We start from the raw sequence: 22,603 nt of genomic DNA, 5'->3' as shown, positions 1-22,603 counted from the left end.
AGTAAGGGAGCTACATCGGATCACCTTGCAAAGTCTATCGCATTATTATAAAGTCTTGAACTGTAATGAAACTGTAATATAGTAACCTGATCTTGGGCACAGACATCAATTTTATTCAAATGCTCACTAATAACACTCCCAAATGGAAAAGTTCTGTCTGCTAAAAACGTGAGTATCATTCTCGATCGCGAGCTTATAAACGTATATAACAGTTTGTGATTTTGAGCACTAAAAATTCTGTTATACGATGAAACTTTTGATCTGAATCCATCCTATCATCATGAAAATCAGCCTAGTCTTCTCAGGGAAATCTAACGATTTGAAAGTTTCAACACACATCACTGTATTTCCGGACCAGAAGTTGGGTTTCGATTAAATTGAATGTCGTATGGAATAATAACATTTGAATATAAGTTCATGTAATAGGCCAAGCAATGCCAGACAAATCAATATGAGTTCCATTTCGCTGTTTTTGCCTTTCTCATATAGAAAGGTTATGCAATCACTTGAAAAACCGACCAGTGAAAATTGGCCCGGAGGGCCAAGTGTCATATACCATTCGACTCAGTTCATCGAGCTGAGCAATGTCTGTGTGTGTGTGTGTGTGTGTGTGTGTGTGTGTGTGTGTGTGTGTGTGTGTGTGTGTGTGTGTGTGTGTGTGTGTGTGTGTGTGTGTGTGTGTGTGTATGTGTGTGTGTGTATGTGTCAAATAATCTCACTAGGTTTTCTCGGAGATGGCTGAACCGATTTTGACAAACTAGGATTCAAATGAAGGGTCTCGTGGTCCCATACGGAATTCCTGAATTTCATCCGGATCCGACTTCCGGTTCCGGAATTATAGGGTAAAGTGTGTTCAATATTGTACACCGTCACATAAACCGGCGAAACAAAACACGTAAAAATTTTTCTAAACTGGTCTCAAAACTACACGAATCGATAGTCATTATCAGTAGGCAACTAAACAAACCGATTCCGGCTATCCTGGTTCCCGGTATCCGGTTCCGGAAGTACCGGAAATAGTGGTCATATATACCAAAATGGATCTCACTCACTTTTCTCAGCGATGGTTTGACCGATTTCCACAAACTTAGATTCAAATGAAAGGTCTTCCGGTCCCATATGGAATTCCTGAATTTCATCCGGAACCGACTTCCGGTTCCGGAATTATAGGGTAAAGTGTGTTCAATATTGTACACCGTCACTTAAACCGGCGAAACAAAAAACGTAAAAAATTTTCTAAACTGGTCTCAAAATTACACAAATCGATAGTCATTATCAGTAGGCAACTAAACAAACCGATTCCGGCTACCCTGGTTCCAGGTATCCGGTTCCGGAAGTACCGGAAATAGTGGTCATATATACCAAAATGGATCTCACACACTTTTCTCAGCGATGGTTTGACCGATTTCCACAAACTTAGATTCAAATGAAAGGTCTTCCGGTCCCATATGGAATTCCTGAATTTCATCCGGAACCGACTTCCGGTTCCGGAATTATAGGGTAAAGTGTGTTCAATATTGTACACCGTCACTTAAACCGGCGAAACAAAAAACGTTAAAAATTTTCTAAACTGGTCTCAAAATTACACAAATCGATAGTCATTATCAGTAGGCAACTAAACAAACCGATTCCGGCTACCCTGGTTCCCGGTATCCGGTTCCGGAAGTACCGGAAATAGTGGTCATATATACCAAAATGGATCTCACTCACTTTTCTCAGCGATGGTTTGACCGATTTCCACAAACTTAGATTCAAATGAAAGGTCTTTCGGTCCCATACGGAATTCCTGAATTTCATCCGGATCCGACTTCCGGTACCGGAATTATAGGGTAAAGTGTGTTCAATATTGTACATCGTCACTTAAACCGGCGAAACAAAAGACGTAAAAAAAATTCTAAACTGGTCTCAAAACTACACAAATCGATAGTCATTATCAGTAGGCAACTAAACAAACCGATTCCGGCTATCCTGGTTCCCGGTATCCGGTTCCGGAAGTACCGAAAATAGTGGTCATATATACCAAAATGGATCTCACTCACTTTTCTCAGCGATGGTTTGACCGATTTCCACAAGCTTAGATTCAAATGAAAGGTCTTCCGGTGCCATACGGAATTCCTGAATTTCATCCGGATCCGACGTCCGGTTCCGGAATTATAGAGTAAAGTGTGTCCAATATTGTACACCGTCACTTAAACCGGCGAAACAAAAAACGTAAAAAAATTTCTAAACTGGTCTCAAAACTACACAAATTGATAGTCATTATCAGTAGGCAACTAAACAAACCGATTCCGGCTATCCTGGTTCCCGGTATCCGGTTCCGGAAATACCGGAAATAGTGGTCATATATACCAAAATGGATCTCACTCACTTTTCTCAGCGATGGTTTGACCGATTTCCACAAACTTAGATTCAAATGAAAGGTCTTCCGGTCCCATATGAAATTTCTGAATTTCATCCGGAACCGACTTCCGGTTCCGGAATTATAGGGTAAAGTGTGTTCAATATTGTACACCGTCACTTAAACCGGCGAAACAAAAAACGTAAAAAAATTTCTAAACTGGTCTCAAAACTACACAAATCGATAGTCATTATCAGTAGGCAACTAAACAAACCGATTCCGGCTATCCTGGTTCCCGGTATCCGGTTCCGGAAGCACCGGAAATAGTGGTCATATATACCAAAATGGATCTCGCTCACTTTTCTCAGCGATGGTTTGACCGATTTCCACAAACTTAGATTCAAATGAAAGGTCTTCCGATCCTATACGAAATTCCTGAATTTCATCCGGATTCGACTTCCGAATCCTGAGTTATAGGGTGCGTACTAGAAGAGTTTGTGTGTCATGTTAGTTGGTGGCCGTACGAACCGACTTCGATTGTACCGGTTCTCGGGTTCCGGTGCCGGAAGTGTCGTTCTCTTAAGGATGGCTTACGCAATCAAAGCACTGTTTTATTCTGTATGTTATGCATAAACAATCACTTGGTTTCTTTCAAAAATCGAAGAGAAAATTTTTGAATAGAATACCACAATATTATATGTAAATGAGAAAGGCATCATTACGCCACTAGGTGGATTAAAACAGGTTTTTCACTGCTTTTTCCTTTGCTTCCGGATCTGCTGAAGTCAGCTGGTCCCTCCCGAAATAAAATCCTAGGTACGGGCCTGGTACTACCTGAACTGGAATTCAAGGACCAAAAAGCAAAGCCTATGCATTAAATTCCTTTCCCAGAATTTGGCCTTTATGTTTCAAAAGACTTTGCAGATGATTCTTAGCGTACAGAATCATTGAATGACTAGTATTTTTGTTTATGAAATTTGATGTGGTCTTCTTTGAGAAAACGATTGAGCTATTCACGAAGCTTTCGGTACCGGGATTCGGAAATCTTTGCAGCAGAAGTCAGTTAAATTCACATAAGGGATTGTAGAACATTTTATTTGATTTGAAATTTTAGAAAATCCATGTTGTCATCTTTTAGAAATTGTAAAGCATTCAAAATAAATTTTTGAGGTATTTTCCAGGATCGAAAACAGAAAACTGGTAAAACACAAATAAGTTTATTTGGTCATCGACTTTTATAATCTGCAATCCCGATTGATATACGTGAAATTAAAATTTTAACACTAATAACCCTGTATCTCCGGAACCAGAAGTAGAATCTGATTGAAAACAAGAAGTATTTAGGGAATCCTAAAACATCTCATTCGAATCTTATATGAAGAAAATCGGCTATGGCATCTCCGATAAAATTGAGTGAAATTTTTTGCCACACACATTTGCTGAAATCGACGAACTAATTCAATTGGTATATTGGTGTAAGAAGTAAACAGTTTATATCGATACCATTGCTGTAAACAATTTATTTCGATATAAAAATGAAACCAAACCAAGCTAAAATCGAAACGATGCAAAATGTCATGAATAATAGAAACAATTGCATACACCATTGCATAATCGTATTTCACTTTGCTCCCAACCATCGCATTATCTTTCTACTAGTGTAGGAACAAAACTGACTTGAGCAAAAATATCGATATCTCCGTTGAAAATGGAAGTAATGTTGTTTTTTAATAGCTATTATTGAATGAGATCTAAGTCTCAACACATAGTTTGATTACGAGGACTATTATGACAGATATTGCCAACAAACTGAAAATTGTTAGATGGAACTTCGTATAACTCAAAAAGTAAACATCCGTAAAACCAGTAAAAAGGTGAAACCAGAACAGATAACTTCTGCAATGGGATTATAATTACCATACTTTAAAAAAAAAGTTTTATTCAAAAGATAGCGTTGTCGGGTTTTAGATAATTCTGTTTATGTTTTTAGTTGCAAATGACTGCAAATAAAAAACTTGTATCGTTCCTTATTGAGTGCGATTTCGCTAAAACAAGACCAAATAAGCTCATATCAAAAACATTCTTAATCCATCTAGTAGTGAGATGATATCTTTTTTTTACTATCCCGCATTTGAATATTCTATAAATGTTCAATTGTGTCAATCGTTTTCAATTGAGTTTTAAAGTTCTAAATGATAAAAAAATTAATAAATTTCTATTTATCAAAATCAAACAGCTTCAACAGAAAACACGCTGCGTTTTCTGCAATGTTTCAGTTTTTGTCGTGATACGACTTACTACGCCTTTTCAAAATTAATCCTCTAGGCGAGTAATAATTTTTTGATCGTAAATATCTATTGTTGTAGCTAACGAATCAACATAATTTTTGCTACATGCCATCGGAAATATGATCATAAATTTATGATAAAATTCTCAGTTGTATGACATAATCTCAAATAATTCAAAATTTTAATTTTCTGAAATATTTGGTATCAATGAGTATCGAAGAGGAAAACTCATGACGCGTGTTTGCCTTTCTCGCATTTTGAAAGCTCATAGCTCAATGATTTGTAGAAGGATTTATAAATTCGACTTTTTCCAACTTAAACATGTATTGTAACAACATTGAAGTGTTTCAATAGTACGTTATTGAAAACAGACAAACAGTTTTTCAATGACGTACTATTTGACCCATGTCAGCAGCAGTCAATCAGAACGCATTCTGAGGAAAAAAACAAAATCTCTGCTACTGTACAAATGTATCGGTATAAAAGATGAATATTCAACTTTTTCCCAATATTTTCTGTGCAGTGGTTGTCGAAGCAAGACATGAGGAAGAGCAAAACATCGAATGGCAAAACCACACCAAAGGCCTACTGACCCTGTAGGAATGAAGCGAGATATAGAATTGTGCAAAGAAACTTTTTGCAAAAAACGTTCTAAACGGCGATTTGCGATGCTAATGTGCAGTAGTGGAAGTCGTCAGAGCTTTATGGGAGCGCTGTGTTTGAAAACACCGCCGCTCAGTTAAGTCGAACGGAATTTGAGACGGAATTCATTGTGAGTTCCAAATGCACCTACTGTTTCCGTCTATGATCGATTGTTTCATCTAATTTGGAAATTACAATGAGTCAAATTGCGGAAGAGTTTATCGAGTGGACACACTAAGAGAGATCTCAGTTCTGCCTGAATGCAGATCACTCGTAGGTCATGGCAATCTTTGTTTGAATTTGCTCTATTTCTAACCAAAAGTACCGGATTCTTAAAAATGGAAGTTGAAAAAGTTTGCGCTGTCATTAACACATTCAATTACGACGGGCAACGTTTACACGCAATGCGAAAATAATAGTATTAATGTGGAACACATCTTTATATTAGTAACGGTGTCGTTTCGAATCAACGATAAAATCTTTGAATCTCTTTTTATATGGAGCCGGGACAGCGATGCCAAGTATTAAAAATAAAAATCTGTATATTTCGAAATAAAAGTATAGTTTTTCGAATTTTAATGTATGAGAGCTGACGGATGCTAACATCCACCAAGCGATCATTTTAATCATATTAGACTTATAAAATAATTACAAAGTTCTGTATAAGAAGCGACCGATTGCGATGACAATAAAAATGCAAAACATGATTAAAATTATATTAATTGTAGAGGTCGCGATTCTAGGTTCTAAATACAAGGAATAATATTCTTCTCTGAATATTTCCACTGCTTTGTAACTCTAGTTTAATTGTTTATTAAATTGAATAGCGCATGCGTTATTGTAAAGAATTATTCCTAATATTTCCTATACTTTCGTTTTATGTTATCATTTGTGATATTGGACTTAGAGCATATTCAGTAGTGTTCTTGTTCTAGATGCATAATTTATGTCAGTTACAAAATTTAAATCTGGATTTTATAACAAGAAAAACTGGCAGTCCCAGCAGTGTTTTACTCGTGTTTCAAATATACAAACAATAGAACGGCATCGTAGACCAGTTATGGCTGCTCGGCCATCCATGGAAGTTGACCATCAATGTCAACTTCCCTCTCTGAGCAGCCTAGATAGCCGTGTAGTGTCGGTAGCGGTTTCCCAACCGGCTAAGAATAACGCTACGGTCCACCTGTACCGGTGGTATAAGTCCACCAAACAGGTAAGCCGTGTGGCATCCGGCGGAATTATTTTTTACCAAGAATTGATCCACTGGTTTCCTGTTCCATGTCGTAAAAGGCCACAAAAATAGGATCTCCTAAGTCAAGGTGTATTTCCGTGCCGATGACTGAATGGCTGCAGGAGGTTAAACAATGCAGTCGTGAACGGAATATCTTGGGGTTTTCGCTTACTGTGTTAAGCGAAGCTCTGGCACAGTGGACGACTTCTTTCTTCGCAACTCGTGGGATTTAAATGATTAAAACATTTAAAAAAAATCCTTACATGGTTCGCTATAGGCGATTATAAGCCAATATATTTGGTTTCTTCTAGTTGTTGTACGATAAGTGCTGGAGATGGGGTGTTCATTACTCTAATTGATAATGGTTAGAGTGGCACAAATCAATCTCCAGCATAAACGTACAGCAACTATAAATCTATCCAGACTTCTGCTAGAAGGTAAAGCTTCTATAGCTTTGGTTCAAGAACCATATTTCCAAAAGGGAAACTTCTACGTTGGAAAATTGTTAAACCCAGTCTTTTTTGCCTTCAACAAGACCGGTATGACTAATCCACGTGAAATGCCTCGAGCATGCATACTTGCAAATAGTGCTCTCGATGTTTCTCTCATATCGGAGCTCACAACTCGGGATATTTGTGCTGTCACAGATGATATGACTATTGATGGCATAGACAGAAAATATGTCTATTGTTCGGCATATTTGCCGCATAACCAACCTTCGCCAAGCGATGACTTCAAAAAGGTTGTATCATACTGTTGCAAAAGTGATTTACCGCTTGTAATCGGCAGTGACATAAATGCTCATCATATCATTTGGGGCAGCCCAGATATAAATTCGAGAGGCTCTGATATGATGGAATTTGTGAGCAGTACAAACCTGCACATAGTCAATGCAGGAAACCGTCCAACTTTTGCGAGATCTGGAAGAGAGGAGGTTTTGGACGTAACTCTCTGCTCTGATAGAATTGCGCATGAGTTGGTGAATTGGCTCGTCTCCGATGAGCTCGAACCTTCGTTGTCTGATCATAGGTACATATTCTTTGATCATTCAAACGTTAAATTTGATATTATCACATATCGTAATCCCAAATCTACAAACTGGGACCTCTATGAAGAGGGCTTGGCGATTAGATTTTACGGGTACCAACCAACAATTGAAACCCAATTGATTTGGAAAATGTTGTCGACGAGACAAATTCACTCATAGTTGCAGCATATGAAGAGGCTTGTCCACTTCGGAGTGTGCGAGCTACTAGAGGAACTCCTTGGTGGAATGCTGAACTAGCTAGACTAAGGAAACTATGCAGAAGAGCTTGGAACCACCGACGCAGAGATGGGTCGGAGGCATTGGTGTCGGCTCGAAGGGCTTACAAAAATGCTCTTCGATCGTCTGAGCGAAGTGGTTGGAAAAGCCTCTGCACAAATGTCTCTAGTCTCAACGAGGCTAGTAGATTAAATAAGTTACTTTCGAAGTCTAAGGACTTTAATGTCAGTTTCTTAAGAACTTCAGATGGTGAACACTTGTCTGATGAAGGTGATGTACTTCACTATCTTTTTAACACTCACTTTCCAGGTTGTATGGATCCATCACCGACAGCTCTTCCCGAGACTTTTTCAGGTAGTTACGATTCTTGGGCCCTTGCTCGAAGCGTTGTGACGATTGAATCGGTCAAATGGGCAGTGGAGAGTTTTGCTCCGTACAAATCTCCTGGAAAGGATGGAGTTTTCCCAGTGTTACTGCAGAAAGGGTATGAACATTTCAAACATGTTTTGAAGAAAATACTTACTTTTAGTCTTGCGACAGGATATATTCCAAGAGCCTGGCAGGAAATAATTGTCAAATTTATTCCCAAAGGCGGTCGCGACACTTATGAGGAAGGGAAGAGTTTCAGGCCTATCAGTCTTAGCTCATTTCTTCTTAAAACAGTGGAACGCATAGTCGATCACTATATCAGGAATGTTAGTCTGGGCGTGCATCCGCTACATGGAATGCAACATGCTTACCAGCGTGGAAAGTCCATTACAACCCTGTTACATGATGTTGTGTACAACATTGAAAAGGCTTTCTCAATAAAGCAATCTTGCTTGGGAGTTTTCCTAGATATTGAAGGTGCCTTTGATAACGTGTCTTTCAATTCAATTCTGGAAGCAGCCCGTGGTCATGGCATACCTTCAAGTATCACAAATTGGATACACGCAATGCTTAGAAATCGACTTCTTTGTTCATCGCTTCGGCAAGCAGAGATTAAAAAGCTGAGTGTCTGTGGGTGTCCTCAAGGTGGTGTACTATCCCCACTTTTATGGAACCTAATCGCTGACGGTTTGTTAAGGAAACTTAATAACCTTGGATTTCCGACTTATGGTTTTGCCGACGATTATCATATATTGATGACCGGTTTAAGCATTAACACTCTCTTTGATTTAATGCAACAAGCCCTGCGATCTGTTGAACAATGGTGTTGTCAGGTTGGATTATCTGTAAATCCGGGCAAAACATCAATGGTGCTTTTCACTCATCGTAGGATAATCACAGGAGCTCGTCCGTTACAGTTCTTCGGTTCAGAGGTTACTGTGGTCGATCAAGTTAAATACGTCGGGGCTATTCTTGACTCAAAACTGAATTGGTCCGCTCACATTGATTTCAGGATTAAAAGAGCTTGCATGGCTTTCGGCCAATGCAGGCGAGCTTTTGGAAAATCATGGGGACTCAAACCCAGATATATTCATTGGATCTACACAACTATTGTTAGACCAATTTTAGCATATGGATGTCTTGTATGGTGGCAGAAAGGAGAAGTCGCGACAGTTCAGTCAAAGCTAAATCATCTCCATAGGATGGTCCTAATGGCGATGACAGGTGCATTCACGACAACTCCTACTGCTGCTCTAGAGGCGCTACTGTGCATTAAACCACTTCATGTGTTCCTAAAACAAGAAGCATTATCTTGTGCATACCGTCTTAAGGTTACAGGGCTTTGGAACAGTAACCCATTAGATTATGCTACCAGCCACACTCGCTTGTGGTCTCAAATGCTCCCGTGGGATGAGTATTTACTCGCTCCTAGTGACCTAACTCTCACATGCAGTTTTCCTTTCAAAACATTCCATGTGAGCTATCCTCTTCGTGAGGAATGGTTGTCTGGTTGTCTGGAACGACAACTTGATGAACACATAGTTTGTTATACGGACGGTTCTCTGTTGAATGGTCGTGCTGGTGCTGGTGTCTACTGTCGTGAAATGAGGCTGGAACAGTCTCATTCACTTGGTAGATACTGTACTGTGTTCCAAGCAGAAATCTACGCGATTCTGTGTGGAGTACAATCGGCACTTCAGCAGAGGATCTGTGGTAAACGAATTTATTTTTGTTCCGACAGTCAGGCAGCCTTAAAAGCACTCAGTTCGAATGACTCACGGTCGAATCTAGTGATCGCATGTCGAACTCAAATTTAAGACCTCAGCATTTCAAATGCTGTTTACTTCTTATGGGTACCCGGCCATCCTGGTATTACTGGAAATGAATGGGCTGATGAGTTGGCTAGAGCTGGTGCAACGAATGATTTCGTTGGTCCTGAACCAGCTTTACCACTTTCGCAGCTTGCAAACTTGCGCTCAGACAAAAGCATTTCTACCAGATTTAAATCTCAAAATGTGAAAGTGTCTACTGCATCTCTCCAAGCATCATTGCAGTATTCTGGTCAGAGCTCTGACTGGACATTGCAAACTCAATTATCACATTGCTACTATTCAATGTGCTGAGTATTATTCGTGTGATTTGTGTGAATGCGATTATGGTACTTCATATCATCTGATATGTAACTGTCCCGCATTGACGCAGTTACGTATCCGGGTTTTTGGTTTTCCATACATGGTTGAGACTGTGTATGCGGAGCTAAAATTGAAGGATATTCTCTCGTTTCTCACCCAATGTGGTAAGGAGCTATAGTCGGAAGGGTTCATCGTTCTTCCTGGAGTGAATGAATCCCTTCTGTATTCACCTTAAATAGGGTTTAGCAGATTGTTTGGCATCCTCTAGGGGGTACCGAATTTACTTCTGCTCGTACATACTGCGAATCGTTCTGCATTCTTCCGGGAGTGCAGAATGGTGTCGCTTTTGTAAGATCTCTAAATCCCCTCGGGGGTTGGAGGTTTTATTAACAGCAGACTGTTCGGGACCTCGTAGAGGTTCAGAATTTACTTCTGCTTCCACTAAATGTGATCCTCAGCAGATTGTTTGGCATCCCTTAGGGGTGCAGAATTTCTTTCTGCTTTTATGTGTTTTTGTGTCGTCAATTTTCCCATCCTCCTAGTCCAACCCTTACCATTTCCTTTCAATCCTATCTCTTATATATCGGGAAAATGATGTTAAAAACAAATTGATGGCAAGGCACAAATCTCCAAATATCAAGGGGAACGTGCCATTTGAGCCAATTTGTTCTGATTCTGATAGATGCTTAATTTATGTCGGTTACAAAATTTAAATCTGGATTTTATAACAAGAAAAACTGGCAGTCCCAGCAGTGTTTTACTCGTGTTTTAAATATACAAACAATAGAACGGCTTCGTAGACCAGTTTTAAATTTGACAGAAGAACTGGTCGAACAAATAAAACTAGAACGGCTTGCTGGGTATACGTTTGTTCCAGTTTCTGTTCTATTATAGATCTTCCATGTAGAACTCCTAGCTGCTGAAGTTGCTCTTATTATTACCATATATATTTTATATAGCCCACATTTGATCTATTGATATCGTGCTAGGGCACAATTTGAGTTTCAGCGAGCCATTGTTATTTGTATTCACGTCAATCCGGTTATGTCTCCGTCATAACCCACCCGATTTTTTAAAGTTTATTTGGAATACAATACAATTGTTACCTAAATATTCAGAATGAACGTTTGCAGTGCCTTGTAGTTTTTTGCTTTTCTTTTTTATACGATTAAACAATTTTGGTTAGGCTTTGTTAGGTTATTAATAATATTTTTTTTGAAGAAGCGTACGAAAAAAGTTGTATATCGAAAAACCATTGCAAAATTGAAAGTAAAAACAAATGCATGATATTTTGTTCTTACTGCAATAATAGGTGTAAGTACTTGAGTCGGTCTGATTATAAAACTGGGAAGAATTCGAAAATACTGCAATTTGAACGATTGTGTTGCCAAAAACGAACCGTGCCAAAATCGAAACGTGGTAAAATGTCATGAAAAAGAGTGCAGTATGTAGTCTGCTTGGAAATAATCGCATACAACAGTTTTAATAACCGTGTTTAACTTTGTATCCAAAGATCGCTTTATCATGTCAATTGTGACAGATATTTCATGGATAATTTTGAAATAAAACTAAGAGCATTTTGGTTATTAGTTGAATAAGTAATTCGGCCGTTTTAAACAGCATGCACAAATGTATCTCCCTTATATTAGTCAAATGAAAACACTCATGGTTTATAATTACACATAGTTAGCGCCTTTACTAGCGAACAAAATGTGTCGTAAGCCCACTACACACAATCACTGAATATATTCCGTATTTCTATGTGTCGGCTTGGAACGATATGCTTTGTGCGATGATTCGTTCAATTCATGCGGTTGAAACTGTGCGCGCCTTAGTTTGCCACTGAATTTCACCTTAATGCTCGTTCATACCAAACATTTGAGAGAACTTGAATTTTGAGTTCTTTGTGGTTATCTCATTTTACTGAAATTTTGATCTTAAATTGCTGAACATAGCATTTTTCGGGTGAAGGTGCGAACGAAGCATGCTTGGTTGAGAAACATTACCGATTTCGTCAATTCTACTTCAGGGCTGAGATATGTTTTTTTAGCGTTTCTTGCAAAATTTTGAAGCGAAAATAATCCAAATATACGAATGAAAAATTATGAATAAGGCCGAGAAAATGTTCGGTCCAGATAGCAAAAAATAAGTCGTGTAATGTCGTATAATTCCTCAACACTAAATGAAATTGATAGTGTGAATAGTTCCGTGTGATTCCATTGAGTATATTATTCGCATTTCTAGATTATTACACGCCCAAGGATGGCATATTGCTATCGATGAGTCTGCTTCATAACTAACTTCTAACTACTACAACATTGTTTTAATAAGTTCTTCTATAATTTATTTGGGACTATAGAGTTAAATTGAAATACTAGTGTGTTCTAATATATGAACGTAAAATAAACACTAAATGGTGATGCTCAACAATTACAAACACAGAGTATTCACAAAGAGCAACGACTGAATTCGTGAGATATGTTGCAAGCATAAGATAAAAAATAAATCAGGAACAATCGTTTCCCGACGTCTTATCACCTTAATTTATGCTGAAACGAACTTCTTTGTTCGAAAAACCTCAACCAAGCCGAAGGACATCAGCGTAGTTAAAATAACTCGTCGTCATATTCTTGTTTCGTTCTAGAGCAAAACTTTTATTCGTAGAAAAAAAAAATTATCGTCCAGCGATGCGAAAGAAACACTTTTCGTTAGGACAAAAGCTATTCAACCTCAGGGGCAATTAATTACATATTGTGTTGTAGATTTTCTTTCACACTTGAATAATTTCATTAAATCTGCTGAACACGAAAAATCTTTCCGTCATCTTTATTTCTACTAAATCGCGGACAACGTGCGGAGAAAGAAGTTATGGAAATTAAAACAGCCCAAAAGTATCCCCTTCGGACCGTAGTAGTTAGCTAATAGTGCAAAAAATACTGAAAAGTCGAAGTGCATCGTCAAATATATGAAAAAAACTGTATGCGATAACCGTAGCGAAAATGCACCCCCAGCACGGAACTGGTGCACTGTTCGCGTGAAATTCATAAAGTTTTATGTTAATTAACTTTTAAAAGCATTGTACGAGCCTTAATAGGTGGAGGATGGACGGATCTTGTCTGCTGTGAAAAAAATAGAGTCGATATCGGAATATATTTAGATATATTTGGAAATAGTGGAAAAGTGAATAAGACAAAAGAAAGACTCAGACAAAGAAAACAACATCTTGTTGTAATTGAAGACGTATATTTACTGAGGTCTTCTAATAACCATGGCAAAACATTTCATTGTTCCTCAGCTATTTCTTTCAATTACTGCACAAAATTCGTGCATCATTGCTTGATATTTCTTCTATCGTTTGATATTGAGATAAGATTTAAAATTCCTTACGACGTGAAATAATAAACAAACTATTACCCAACCCTATTAGCGTGCAAGAAGCTAGAATTTTTCTTTCTTGATGGGAATAAAAAAGATCTGCACTCAACCCGAAAAGAGTGCAAATTTTTACAGCTAACAAAGCCAAGGAATAAGCAAAGGATAACACACTCTCCGATAATGGGATTGACACAAAAGAAGACTTTTTGCTTGTATCGTGTCCCAACGAAAAACGATGCGATGGGTGGTCCGGGGTGGGAAGTTTTCCGGAAAGAATAGCTGTCTCCACTGCGGTCAAACTCTGGTGCGGAAAAATGGCTAATTCGATAATCTATTCATGAAGGAAACAATTCAATTCGTGGCATCGTTGTCATTTGCATTTTATGTTCGTTTCAGTTGGACAGGAATAGCGGGGAAGGGACCGGATTAGTGAGTCGTCATCGGTGTGCTGCTTTTCGCATTATCACTGCGCATTGGGAGGGTTATTTTTTCTACATTTTTTTTCAATGCATCCGAAAAGTTGTCATAATTGTTAAGTCATAAAAAATGCGAACAGAGAATATTAGGCTTAGTTAAGGAATTACCTAGCAATATTTGCAATGTCAGAACATCAAAATTCATATCACAAAATACTTTCAGCATTTCTATTTTAAAACCACAATTTTTCCAGTTACAAAGTGCACCTTTGGCAATAAAAGGACAAATTCTTCGTTTATCACTCTAAGAAACACTCCCATATAGTTACATTTTCCGGGTATTTTGCAGTGTGCTGAACAAAATCGGAACTGTTTCCCAGCCAGGCACGCTTCACTCGATCCCAAGTACAAAAAGTTCCTCATGGTGGACTTTGGTCTTGACTATAAAATGTGACCTTTTTTCGGTGTTTTCTATCGTTTTGGTCAATGTATGGATCGATATGGCGGCGGTTTCGCGTCTTATCTTGTCTTTGAGTTGAGCTATGGTTCTTGGCTTATCAGCGTAAACCATGGATTTCAAAAAGCCCCACAAAGAAAAGTCTGGTCGTAAAAAATCGATTTTTGGTCGAGCTGTATGGCATGTTGCACCATCCTGTTGAAACCAGTAGCCATTCAAACCATTTTCACGAAGTCAGGTCTGGATGAAATTGCACAGTGTATTTCGAGGCAATGAGAGCTTTAATTTGAATCATGATTCGTGAAAATCGGTTTAACCGTTGCTAAGAAATCGAAGTTCCGGCAGCGAAAACCGGGGACTAGTAGTCCCAAAGTAGTTTTATATATTCACTAACTAACGGAATAAGTCAGCTCTGAATCAACTTTTCGGGGACTTTTTAAATAATTTCAAGACCTTTTATTTGCTTCTTAAGATGTGAAAATCGTCCAGAAATTTCCGAGAAAATTGAGGGGGCATTTTTTCATAAATTGTGACTATTTTTTTTCCTTTTTCGATAGTGATATGTATCAAAAAAGGAAAAAATAGTCACAATTTATGAAAAAATGCCCACCTGTAATTCCGGAACCAGAAGACGGATCGGGATAAAATTTCATAATAGACTATAGGACCATAAGATCTTTCATTTGAATCTGAGTTTGTGAAAATCGGTTCAGCCATCTCTGAGAAAATCGAGTGACATTATTTGTCACACACACACACACACACACACACACACACACACACACACACACACACACACACACACACACACACACACACACACACACACACACACACACACACACACACACACACACACACACACACACACACACACATACATACATTTTGTGATTTCGACGGGCTGTGTCGAATGGTATATGACACACGGCATCGGGTGTAAAGTCGGTTTTCACAATGATCGCATAAACTTTCTATTTGAAAAAGGCCAAAACTGCAAATTTTGACATAACAGTTTGTTTAACTCGGAAAGTAATCAACAGATCCAAAAACTAAAACAATAGCGTACATACTTCCAGGTAAGCCTTTCATTTGGAACTAGTTTAATCAAAATCGGTTCAGCCAACTCGGAGATCCGCGCCTTTTTATGTTGTTTGTCGAGCTGAATCGATTGGTATACGAAACTCGGCCTTGCGAGCCTCGGAAAAGTTTTCGAAAGTTTGAGCGTTAAAAATAGTAAAACACATCTTTAACTTTGCCATGTTTGGTGACTGCCGAAATCAACGATGTATACAATGACGAACTATAAAATACCAACTATTTTGAATTTTATTTGAATTACGGTTATATTTTTTTTTGCAAATTAGTTTGAAACTATCAAAGTTTGGTTTTCGAGCGGTTAGTGGAATGAAACTAGACCGTCTTAAAAAAGATTCCACTATGAAAAAACTATTTATTTACAGACTTTTAAGACACTGAGGATGAACGCAAATAGCATTCGAAATACCGGTATCTGTCTGTCACTATTATGTTAGTATCAAAACGAAATAGGTTTTTATAAGGGGAATCCAAAAGGAAATTCTTTCTTTTTTAGGGCGGTTTATATTTTCTACTATTTCGTCGAGCATAATCAGCAAAAAAATATTTTTAATCTCACTTCTAAGGAGAATAATCACATTAAATAAGTCTTTTAATTCTCAACAGCTTCGCTGAAGATATTAAATAGAAATGTAAAGTTGGGCTTTGAACCACTGTTGTGCAAAGAGTGCGTTGTTCGTCATAGTTTACCCCATTTTGCCCTACTCTGCTTAAAGCCAACAGAACAAAATTAGTGTAATTTTCCAATTTGATCATACCGTCATACTATGAATGCATTTCATCTCAGCGTAAATTTCGTAAAATTGCTATCTCTTTGATAGGTGTTAGTTAAATAGGGTTAGGTTCAGGAAGTTCAGATAACAGATATAATTTGAAAAATTAGTATAACAAAGCAGAGCTGACCTAGGCATTATAAAAAAATAGCGAGACCCACCTCTGGCCTGCCTCCTGTGAGGATTGAACTCACGACCGCTGGTTTACGAGACCAGCGCTCTACCACTGAGCTAAAGAGGCGCGGACGGGTGAAGGGTACATAGAATACAACGATTGGAGCGTTACGTTATGCATTCTCGGTCCGTTTCCGTTTTCTCCAGATTCGTCTATGATTTATCTATTTATCTATCTCATAGGTGCGGCTCTGCTGTTGAACTGTAGTGAAGGAAGGAGGTTTCAATGTTTTGGTTCCACTCAGTGTACAAGTTTGGAAAATCTAATTTTATCGTTTGAGTACTGATTTATTTGCGGTTGAATTAGCGAAATGCTAGAACACCCATAAATCGGGCAATGGCCAGGTAGGGCTTGATCGGCGCAGATTGGTTGATTGTGCATGTGTCAAACATCGTGGAATTCGTCCAATTGAGTTAAGCTTCGCAGCATGAAGTGTGATGCCAAATTCACGTTTCCAAACATATACTTTAGAAACGTTTTAGACACGTCTGCATAGCAAAACGAAACACTCCGGAATTTATTTGAATAATCAAAAAACATATCACGACCGGAATCAGCGATTTGCTATTGTTATGGAAGGCAAATAAACCGCTCATCAGCAATGCATCTAAAATATCCGCAATAAATGCATTTGATGCAACGAATTACAACGGAAATGTGCATGTTTGCTTTTGTTTATGATAGTTTACTTTCTCGCAACGAAACAACGCACACACGTTTGCTAGTGCCTTCCACAGTTTACCCGACCAGCACTCCGTCTAAAACGGTCGATTATTATCTATATTAAAAACCAGTTTAGCATTTTACAAAAGCAGCTTTTGTTCCTTCACGTTTTCAAATTCAAAGTGCCGCATACAGGAACGGAACGACGTCAACGACGGGTGTCAACTAATAAAACATAAACTAGCTGCAATAATTCTCATGGTTCCGGTTTTAGCAAACTAAACAACAATGGCGCCACCACGAGAAGGTGAAAAAAACAACACTAAAACTCATTCCCATACACACACATTAGCCTTTTTTGCTAGCCCTGCACCGTCACTGCACTCGACTGACTGGTGGAACACGAATTATGAAAAAAATGTCATGTAAACTCGTGTCAGCATAAATAATTTAATTATGTGATTTATACACCTGCTCGACGTCCTCCGATTTTCCTTTTGCCACAACAGCTCAGCTCGCCTCCGTATCCGCCCCGTTCGGTGGTGGGTTTTGTTCCGGATTTTCGGGTCAGATCCGCAATTGAGGGTGACTTTTTCGCCCGTGCCTACTCTATTCGATACCGCTTATTGTCATTATGGTTTCATACGAATGTGTTTTAAATTTTACATTTCGATCAACTGTGCGCGGTGTGGCTATTGTTTTCGGCTGTTGTGTTTCTTTTTCGAAGCGACATTTCCGACATTTTTGCATTCTCAGCTGGCTGGCCAACTTTTTGTTTCGAATTCAAACAAGAGCAGCAGCAGCTATGACAATCGAAGCGTGAAATGAGAGAACAGTTTTCTGTTCGTCCGGCCGTGGCCGTGTTCTGTTTAAACAGCAATCTAATTAATATCACACGAGCCAGATGAGGCTCATTATTTGAAATTTGGTGGATTGGAAAAAAATGCAACTAACGCTTCAGGATAAATAGAATTTAGACGAAAAAAAAACAACAACAGCTTAAAAACTGAAAGATTGGGAACATGAAATAAAAATTATAACGTACATTCTCTAACCCAGTGCACAGTGGGGAAAAAACGATCAAAAACGCGACTTTGCTCAATAATTTTATAAAATCCTAAACAAATATTTTCAAAGTTAGTATTTCTTATACACATTTTTTCCTAGAATTGATTTATGATAGTTAGTTTTGCTTCAATTTCTCTTTTTTCTGACCTTACTTCGAAAACTAACTGTAAAACTCTGAAAAAAAAAATGAATTCGACCTATCGGAAAATATCCATAACATATTCATAAGTTAGATAAATGGATTGTTTTTAATAAGATTGACCGCAAATAACTGTATTCTGTTTTACCCCAAGTCATCTTCTTCCATGAATTTACAGTAAAAAATTTCTACTGATTGGTGTTTGGACCAATTATGGTTAAACAAGACAGTTCTATGTTTCGCATATTACCTCAAAAAATAATTAAACAAATAGTCTCCATGATCGCATGCTTCATACTACATCGTTTTACCCCAATTTTCCCACAATTATAATTTTATGTTATTGATCCATATTACGTAGAAAACTTCAGTGATCCATGTACACATAATGGGAATGACAGTACTAGTCCGTTTAACCCTCTTTACCCCAATTTATGTCATAAGTTGTATCTCTGGGTGAACTTTGTTTCGTATTTTGAAAGCAGGCTGGTTGCGGTAGATGAAAATCGATTGATATCGCGAAGAAAGACCTAAAAATAAGATTGCAAATAGATTCAATGACCGCTTGAATCTTGTTAGTGAAGAAAAACTCCAAAAACTTCCGACTTCTCTGTAACGGTTAAACCGATTTTCATAAATCAAATGAAAGCTCTCATTGTCCTAAAATACTGTGCAATTTCATCCAGATCTTACTTCTGGCTCCGAAATTATATGGCGCTGAGTGTCAAAACTTTCAAACCGTCACACAGTGGTCCAAAACTGGAAAAAGACGGTCAAAAGTCTGTACTGACTTTCACTGATTTTTAAGAGCTAACGTGTCTTCGAAGAAGTTTTACAAGATTATATTACGCTTCTTTTGAAAGTGGCACTTTAATTTTTGTTAAGAGGGTAGCACCAATTTCGAATAAAAATAATTTTTTTAAAGAAATTTTTTTTTCTCAATCTTATTTTGAAGAAAAAAACATTTGAAGTATTTTTGCTGAAGATATAAATAGTGTAGAAACATTATTTTTTGAGATATATTCACATCATTTAAAAAACAAGTTTTTTGGATTAATCTACGTAGAATCTACCTCTATTACCTAAGTATCTACTACAAAGTGCGCGTAAAAAAGCATAAACATGCTTATGCTTGCACGCTAAACTTAAGCAAATTGTTGGGATTTTTATTTTGTTTACTTTTTGACAATTAACAATATTATAAAAAATCTAAGTGGAACTCGATGCAATTTTTTTAGGCCTTTTCAAAGTGGGTTTTAAATTTGAAAATCCGAAAAATTATCAAAAGCTCAACACATATTAAAAAAATGGAGAAATGTTTTCCTTTCAAAATATGGAAAAGTATTGCAAAAGTACAAACCTTTACGAAGAGATTTCATTTTTAAACGTGTAAATAAATTAAGTTATCGCGAAGCAACACGTTTTTTAAGATGATATATTGATCGTGCGACGCTCACTTAGAGATGGGCGAAGCAGCTCATACCGGTGAGCGGCTCCGAACCGATCAGCTCACTAAAGGGAATCGATTCAATGTGTAGCTCATCAGCTCAATTAAATTGAACTGAAGGTTTGTTTTGAGGGCCGTTTTTTCTTCATATGCATGATCGAAATCATTGATGCACAAAGAACAATGCTATGCGAACTAACTTGTTTGCGAATTATTATTTTGTCATATTTGAGAATATCTGCAAAAGTGGATCCCTGAATGTACCTTAGCCTACTGAGTGAGAGGTAAGATTTCTTATTGACAACGGCTCATTCAATCTGTTAAAGAAGGATAAATACACATTTGGAAAAACGAACAAAAGCTCATGCACACATTTCTTCTCATTTTTAACTCGCTCTTCAAGAGCCGAAAATCCGTTCAGCTTGTAGCCTGTTTCCACCTTACCAGCAGGGACGTGAGGTCATTTTTTAAAAAATCTGTGATCAAGCCAAAAACCTGTCTGTGTACGTTTCCCCGTTTCCATAATAACTAATCGGAATCATTTTGGTAATCAAAAAAAAGGTCTCACTATTTCCTAACGCTCTATAATTTTTGGTGTTAAACTGTGATCAATTTCAAAAATCTGTGATCGATTTCAGAATCTGTGTAAATCTGTGACCATTTTCTGAAATCTGTGAAAATCTGTGCCATTTTTTAAATATGTGCAAAAGGTTGAAAATCTGTGGAACACAGATTAATCTGTGAACCTGGCATCCCTGCTTGCCAGTGCGGTGAACTGGTGAGCTGCGGTTCTTTTGAAAAGAGCTGTGTGCTATCAGCTCTTTTTAAAAATTCGATTCACTGGAATAGCTCAGGAACGAAATGCCCATCTCTACGCTCACTGCAAAAGTGAGTTACAGAAATAGCAGACGCGTGACTCCCTCCGTTTCTTAATCATGCATGGTTTCAGCACGGCCATAGTGAAAATGAGTCACACGAATAGTACTCAGGATATTCTCATTGGAAAATAAATTGGATTAGGAATATATTTTCCTATAAGTATTGTAAAAGTTTGCTGCATTAAGTTGCATATTTCGCTTCGGTACAAGGTTTCCTAGGTAAAAATAGGTAAAATGATGTATAACTTTTTCAGAAAAGAATAAACCTATGCATTACCTTTTACAAAATTATGGGATTTTATATTTTCCACAATTATTCCAATATGCAAAATACAAAATATGTAAAAAAATAACTTGAAACAAGTTATGATTAGAAAACTAGTTTTAAGGCGGTTGTTATAATTCATTAACTGAAACTAACTTTGAAATGGCCTAAAAAAAGTTCCATCGAGTTCCGCTTAGAATTTTTTTTTATAGTATTGGGCATATCTTTTCCTATAAATTTTGTAAAAATCAAAAATAAATAAACGCATTGGTACGTGCTGGTATGGAAGAAGGAAACAATACCGCCTTCGCGAACGATACACACAGCGTACTTTGTTTAAATCCATATAGTGTGTACGGTAGAACGAAAACTTATACCGTTTTCAAAACACAACCGAATTCACCGGCACCAAGCACACATGGGCACGTGTTTCCAATCGTGTTGAAGAACCACAACAACAATGCGCACTTAGAGTGTACAACTGCTTCATGGGGTAAAACGGTACAACATGATTCGTGCGGTCATCGAATCTATTTGTAATCTTATTTTTAGGTTTTTCATCGTAACATCAAACGATTTTCATCTACCGCAATTAATATACAGATACAACTTATGAAAGAAATTTGGGTAAAACGGGTTAAACAGGATAGTACTGTCACTCGCATTGTATTTAATTGAATCACAGATGTCTTCTACGTAATATGAATCAATACTGATAGATCGTATTGGATCTGCTTTTGGATTGTAGATCATATTCCAACTGAATATTATAACTAGAAAAGAAATGGGGTAAAACGGTACAATGAGTTAACTGCTGTCATTGAAACTATATGGAATCGATTTGTTAAACTTTTTTACATCAAAAACACTCTATTAGTTCTTTTGCAAGTACTTCGGTTTTATGTTATATAGTTAAGCGTTCCAAATTTACCGTTCCGGAAGTACGGGAAATAGTGGACAAATAATGGCACTCAATATTCTCAGAGATGGTTGGACCGAAATTCACAAACTCAAATTCAACTAAAAGGACTTCTGGGTCCATAGGCTGTTATAGCATTTTATCCCGTCCCGACTTCCGGTTCCGAAATTACAGGGTGTGATGCACCAAAAAAATGAAAACATAGGCACTCACATTTCTAAGAGATGGCTGAACCGATTTTCATAAACTTAGATAGAAATGAAAGGTCTTATGGTCCCATAGTCTGCCATTAAATTTCAACTCTATCCGACTTCCGGAATTACAAGGTAATATGTGCAAATTTATCCGGATCGGTATAACAGCGCGATTAGGGAAAATTTTTAAATTTCATCAGTTTTTTTTCACAAGTGATGGCGAAATGAGGTGCAAATTTTAATAAAACTTACTAGTAAATTCATCCAGCTAGCAGATCTTGTTAGTCGGTGGATATATAAACCTACTTTGGGCCTACTAGTACCCGATTTCCGGTTCCGAAAGCACCGAGAATAGTGAAGATAACCTCCAAAAACTTCCGACTTCTTTGCAACGGGTCAATGAAAGTGACACGGATTCAAATGAAAGCTCTCATTGTCTTGAAGGATATTGGGCAACTTCATCCAGATTCGA

At 37.7% G+C, this 22,603-nt stretch overlaps 2 protein-coding genes and 1 non-coding gene across 3 annotated transcripts in view; 1 reads left to right on the top strand and 2 right to left on the bottom strand.

Annotated features, from left to right (window-relative positions):
* The window catches only part of LOC131425397 (RING finger protein 17), a 546,443-nt gene that overhangs the window by 477,086 nt on the left and 46,754 nt on the right, over positions 1-22,603 (bottom strand). The window lies entirely within an intron of this gene.
* The window catches only part of LOC131425398 (uncharacterized), a 210,621-nt gene that overhangs the window by 142,555 nt on the left and 45,463 nt on the right, over positions 1-22,603 (top strand). The window lies entirely within an intron of this gene.
* Trnat-cgu (transfer RNA threonine (anticodon CGU)) lies at positions 16,553-16,624 on the bottom strand. The gene has a single exon. It is a non-coding gene; the product is annotated as a tRNA-Thr (tRNA).

Source organism: Malaya genurostris, chromosome 1, assembly GCF_030247185.1.
Source record: "Malaya genurostris strain Urasoe2022 chromosome 1, Malgen_1.1, whole genome shotgun sequence".
Lineage (NCBI taxonomy): Eukaryota > Metazoa > Arthropoda > Insecta > Diptera > Culicidae > Malaya > Malaya genurostris.
This window is presented reverse-complemented; position numbering and strand designations above follow the sequence as displayed.